This window comes from Triticum urartu, chromosome 1 (genome assembly GCF_003073215.2).
Source record: "Triticum urartu cultivar G1812 chromosome 1, Tu2.1, whole genome shotgun sequence".
Classification (NCBI taxonomy): domain Eukaryota; kingdom Viridiplantae; phylum Streptophyta; class Magnoliopsida; order Poales; family Poaceae; genus Triticum; species Triticum urartu.
The window spans coordinates 316,874,269-316,880,954 of NC_053022.1; positions in this window are offsets into that span (position 1 = coordinate 316,874,269).

Below are 6,686 nucleotides of genomic sequence, written 5' to 3' on the forward strand. Positions count from 1 at the left end.
TCTCTCGAAAGAAGTGAGTGGGAGAAAAGTAGAACTTGATGAGGTAACTGTACCTGCTCCCTTATTGGAAAGTAGTACATCACAGAAACCGGTTTCTGTGACACCTACACCAATTAGTGATGAAGCTAATGATAATGATCATGAAACTTCAGATCAAGTTACTACCGAACCTCGTAGATCAACCAGAGTAAGATCCGCACCAGAGTGGTACGGTAATCCTGTTCTGGAAATCATGCTACTAGATCATGATGAACCTACGAACTATGAAGAAGCGATGGTGAGCCCAGTTTCCGCAAAATGGCTAGAAGCCATGAAATCTGAGATGGGATCCATGTATGAGAACAAAGTGTGGACTTTGGTTGACTTGCCCGTTGATCAGAAAGCAATTGAGAATAAATGGATCTTCAAGAAGAAGACTGACGCTGACGGTAATGTTACTGTCTACAAAGCTCGACTTGTTGCAAAAGGTTTTCGACAAGTTCAAGGGATTGACTACGATGAGACCTTCTCACCCGTAGCGATGCTTAAGTCTGTCTGAATCATGTTAGCAATTGCCGCATTTTTTGATTATGAAATTTGGCAAATGGATGTCAAAACTGCATTCCTGAATGGATTCCTGGAAGAAGAGTTGTATATGATGCAACCAGAAGGTTTTGTCGATCCAAAAGGAGCTAATAAAGTGTGCAAGCTCCGGCGATCCATTTATGGACTGGTGGAAGCCTCTCGGAGTTGGAATAAACGCTTTGATAATGTGATCAAAGCATTTGGTTTTGTACAGACTTTTGGAGAAGCCTGTATTTACAAGAAAGTGAGTGGGAGCTCCGTAGCATTTCTGATATTATATGTGGATGACATATTATTGATTGGAAATGATATAGAATTTCTGGATAGCATAAAGGGATACTTGAATAAGAGTTTTTCAATGAAAGACCTCGGTGAAGCTGCTTACATATTGGGCATTAAGATCTATACAGATAGATCAAGACGCTTAATTGGACTTTCACAAAGCACATACCTTGAAAAGGTTTTGAAGAAGTTCAAAATGGATCAAGCAAAGAAAGGGTTCTTGCCTGTGTTACAAGGTGTGAAGTTGAGTAAGACTCAATGTCCGACCACCGCAGAAGATAGAGAGAAAATGAAAGATGTTCCCTATGCTTCAGCCATAGGCTCTATCATGTATGCAATGTTGTGTACCAGACCTGATGTATGCCTTGCTATAAGTCTAGTAGGGAGGTACCAAAGTAATCCAGGAGTGGATCACTGGACAGCGGTTAAGAACATCCTGAAATACCTGAAAAGGACTAAGGATATGTTCCTCGTATATGGAGGTGACAAAGAGCTCATCGTAAATGGTTACGTTGATGCAAGCTTTGACACTGATCCAGACGATTCTAAATTGCAAACCGGATACGTGTTTTTACTGAACGGTGGAGCTGTTAGTTGGTGCAGTTCTAAACAAAGCATCGTGGCGGGATCTACATGTGAAGCGGAGTACATAGCTGCTTCGGAACCAGCAAATGAAGAAGTCTGGATGAAGGAGTTCATATCCGATCTAGGTGTCATACCTAGTGCATCGGGTCCAATGAAAATCTTTTGTGACAATACTGGTGCAATTGCCTTGGCGAAGGAATCCAGATTTCACAAAAGAACCAAACACATCAAGAGACGCTTCAATTCCATTCGGGATTTAGTCCAAGTGGGAGACATAGAAATTTGCAAGATACATACGGATTTGAATGTTGCAGACCCGCTGACTAAGCCTCTTCCACGAGCAAAACATGATCAGCACCAAGGCTCCATGGGTGTTAGAATCATTACTGTGTAATCTAGATTATTGACTCTAGTGCAAGTGGGAGACTGAAGGAAATATGCCCTAGAGGCAATAATAAAGTTATTATTTATTTCCTTATATCATGATAAATGTTTCTTATTCATGCTAGAATTGTATTAACTGGAAACATAATACATGTGTGAATACATAGACAAAAACAAAGAGTCACTAGTATGCCTCTACTTGACTAGCTCGTTAATCAAAGATGGTTATGTTTCCTAACCATAGACATGAGTTGTCATTTGATTAATGGGGTCACATCATTAGGAGAATGATGTGATTGACTTGACCCATTCCGTTAGCTTAGCACATGATCATTTGGTTTGTTGTTATTGCTTTCTTCATAACTTATACATGTTCCTATGACTATGAGATTATGCAACTCCCGTTTACCGGAGGAACACTTTGTGTGCTACCAAACGTCACAACGTAACTAGGTGATTATAAAGGTGCTCTACAGGTGTCTCCGAAGGTACTTGTTGGGTTGGCGTATTTCGAGATTAGGATTTGTCACTCCGATTGTCGGAGAGGTATCTCTGGGCCCTCTCGGTAATGCACATCACTCAAGCCTTGAAAGCATTGCAACTAATAAGTTAGTTGCAGGATGGTGTATTACGGAACGAGTAAAGAGACTTGCCAGTAACGAGATTGAACTAGGTATTGAGATACCGACGATCGAATCTTGGGCAAGTAACAAACCGATGACAAAGGGAACAACATATGTTGTTATGCGGTCTAACCGATAAAGATCTTCAAAGAATATGTAGGAGCCAATATGAGCATCCAGGTTCCGCTATTGGTTATTGACCGGAGATGTGTCTCGGTCATGTCTACATAGTTCTCAAACCCGTAGGGTCCGCACGCTTAAAGTTCGGTGACGATCGTAATTAGGGTTTTTGTGTTTTGATGTACCGAAGGTTGTTCGGAGTCCCGAATGTGATCACGGACATGACGAGGAGTCTCGAAATGGTCGAGACATAAAGATTGATATATTGGAAGCCTATATTTGGATATCGGAAACGTTCCGGGTGAAATCGGGATTTTACCGGAGTACCGGGGGGTTACCGGAACCCCCGCCCCTCGGGGGGGTTATTGGGCCTACATGGGCCATAAGGAAGAAGAGGAGGGCCGGCCAGGGCAGGCCGCGCGCCCTCTCCCCCCCTAGTCCAAATAGGACAAGGAAGGGGGGCGCCCCCCCTTTCCTCTTTCTCCCTTCCTCCTTCCTTCTCCAACAAGGCAAGAGGGGGGAGTCCTACTCCCGGTTGGAGTAGGACTCCTCCAGGCGCACCCATAGGGCCGGTCGCACCTCCCCCTCTCGCTCCTTTATATACTGAGTCAAGGGGCACCCCATAACACACAAGTTGATCCTCGTGATCGTTCCTTAGCCATGTGCGGTGCCCCCTTCCACCATATTCCACCTCGGTCATATCGTAGCGGTGCTTAGGCGAAGCCCTGCGTCGGTAGAACATCATCACCGTCATCACGCCGTCGTGCTGATGAAACTCTCCCTCGATGTTTTGCTGGATCAGAACTCGAGGGACATCACCGAGTTGAACGTGTGCAGAACTCAGAGGTGTCGTACGTTCGGTACTTGGATCGGTCGGATCGGGAAGACGTACGACTACTTCCTCTACGTTGTGTCAACGCTTCCGTTGCCGGTCTACGAGGGTACGTAGACAACACTCTCCCCTCTCGTTGCTATGAATCACCATGATCTTGCGTGTGCGTAGGAAATTTTTGAAATTACTACGTTCCCCAATAGCAGCTGTGTCTCCGGCCCGCCCAGGACGAGAAGCCCATTTTCTGTCATGATTTTTTGTCATAGAAGTAGGAGCCCACCACATCTATGATGATACCGGGTTTTATCACAATTATCATCATAGAAGTATCATAAGCATGACAGGAAAAAAATCGTTCGGCCCAAAATGTCACGGATGTGTCTTTTTTTGTAATGTGTATAGCACCTCGTTGTACCAGTGAACATCTTATCTCTAGATTCAACCCTTTAAATTTAGAGATAAGACCTTATCTCTAGATTTAAACGACATGTGCCTTGGGGAATGGTGCGGCCAGCCCATTTGGGTTGTAGCCCACCCCTCGGTGCCCTTCCCAGATCATTGGGCCCCACGGTGGAACCCCTAGAACCTTCTAGAACCTTCTCGGTACTCTACCAAAAATTCTGAAACTTTTCCAGAACCCTGAATATGACTTCCCATATATAAATCTTTACCGCCGGACCATTCTGGAGCTCCTCGTGATGTCCTGGATCCCATACGAGACTCCAAACTACTTTCAGACTTTCCACTATTAATATCTCAACATGACCCTAGCGCTACCAAACGTTAAGCGTGCGACCCTATGGGTTCATGAATCATGTAGACATAACCGAGACACCTCTCCGGTCAATAACCAATAGCGGGACCTGGATGCCCATATTGATTCCTACATACTCCACGAAGATCTTTATCGCTTGAACCACGATGTCAAGGATTCAGATAATCCCGTATGCAATTATTTTTGTCTGGCGATATGTTACTTGCCCAATATTCGATCGTCGGTATCTCATACTTAGTTCAATCTCGTTCTGGCAAGTCTCTTTAATTGTTTCTGAAGGAAATATGCCCTAGGGGAAGTAATAAAGTTATTATTTATATTTCCTTATATCATGATAAATGTTTAATATTCATGCTAGAATTGTATTAACCGGAAACTTATTACATGTGTGAATACATAGACAAACAGAGTGTCACTAGTTTGCCTCTACTTGACTAGCTCGTTGAATCAATGATGGTTATGTTTCCTAACCATAGACATGAGTTGTCATTTGATTAACATGATCACATCATTAGAGAATAATGTGATTGACTTGACCCATTCGTTAGCTTAGCACGATGATCATTTAGTTTGTTTCTATTGCTTTCTCCATAACTTATACATGTTCCTATGACTATGAGATCATGCAACTCCCGAATACCAGAGTAAACAAAGGCTGGATGAATTATTTATTACTAAACATGAGCAAAAAGCAAAGAACAAAAATAAAATTGGGTTGCCTCCCAACAAGCGCTATCGTTTAACGCCCCTAGCTAGGCATGATGATTTCAATGATGCTCACATAAAATATAAGAATTGAAACATAAAGAGAGCATCATGAAGAATATGACTAGCACATTTAAGTCTAACCCACTTCCTATGCATAGGGATTTTGTGAGCAAACAACTTGTGGGAACAAGAATCAACTTGCATAGGAAAGTAAAACAAGCAAATCTTCAAGATTTTCAACACATAGAAAGGAAACTTGATATTATTGCAATTCCTACAAGTATATGTTCCTCCCTCATAATAATTTTCAGTAGCATCATGAATGAATTCAACAATATAACCATCACATAAAGCATTCTTTTCATGACCTACAAGCATAGAATTTTTATTACTCTCCACATAAGCAAATTTCTTCTCGTGAAAAGTAGTGGGAGCAAACTCAACAAAATAACTATCATGTGAGGCATAATCCAATTGAAAATTAAAATCATGATGACAAGTTTCATGGTTATCATTATTCTTTATAGCATACAAGTCATCACAATAATCATCATAGACAGCAACTTTGTTCTCATAATCAATTGGAACCTCTTCGGAAATAGTGGAATCATTACTAAATAAAGTCATGACCTCTCCAAATTCACTTCTATAATTATCACAATAAGATTCAACATCCTCCAAAATAGTGGGATCATTACTTCCTAAAGTTGACACTCTTCCAAACCCACTTTCATCAATATAATCATCATAAATAGGAGGCATGCTATCATCATAATAAATATTCTCATCAAAACTTGGGGGACAAAAAATATCATCTTCATCAAACATAGCATCCCCAAGCTTGTGGCTTTGCATATCATTAGCATCATGGATATTCAAGGAATTCATACTAACAACATTGCAATCATGCTCATCATTCAAATATTTAGTGCCAAACATTTTAATGCATTCTTCTTCTAGCACTTTGGCACAATTATCGGAATCCTTATTTTCATGAAAGATATTAAATAGATGAAGCATATGAGGTACCCTCAATTCCATTTTTTGTAATTTTCTTTTATAGAATAAAGTAGTGATAAAACAAGAAATTGAAATATTCGATTGCAAGATCTAAAGATATACCTTCAAGCGCTAACCTCCCCGGCAACGGCGCCAGAATAGAGCTTGATGTCTACTACACAACCTTCTTCTTGTAGACGTTGTTGGGCCTTCAAGTGCAGAGGTTTGTAGGACAGTAGCAAATTTCCCTCAAGTGGATAACCTAAGGTTTATCAATCCGCGGGAGGTGTAGGATGAAGATGGTCTCTCTCAAACAACCCTGCAACCAAATAACAAAGAGTCTCTTGTGTCCCCAACACACCCAATACAATGGTAAATTGTATAGGTGCACTAGTTCGGCGAAGAGATGATGATACAAGTGCAATATGGATGGTAGATAAGGGTTTTTGTAATCTGAAAATATAAAAACAGTAAGGTAGCAAGTGGTAAAAGTGAGCGTAAACGGTATTGCAATGCTAGGAAATGAGGCCTAGGGTTCATACTTTCACTAGTGCAAGTTCTCTCAACAATAATAACATATTGGATCATATAACTATCCCCCAACATGCAACAAAGAGTCACTCCAAAGTCACTAATAGCGGAGAACAAACGAAGAGATTATTGTAGGGTACGAAACCACCTCAAAGTTATCCTTTCTAATCGATCTATTCAAGAGTCTGTAGTAAAATAACACGAAGCTATTCTTTCCTTTCAATCTATCCTAGAGTTCGTACTAGAATAACACCTTAAGACGCAAATCAACCAAAACCCTAAT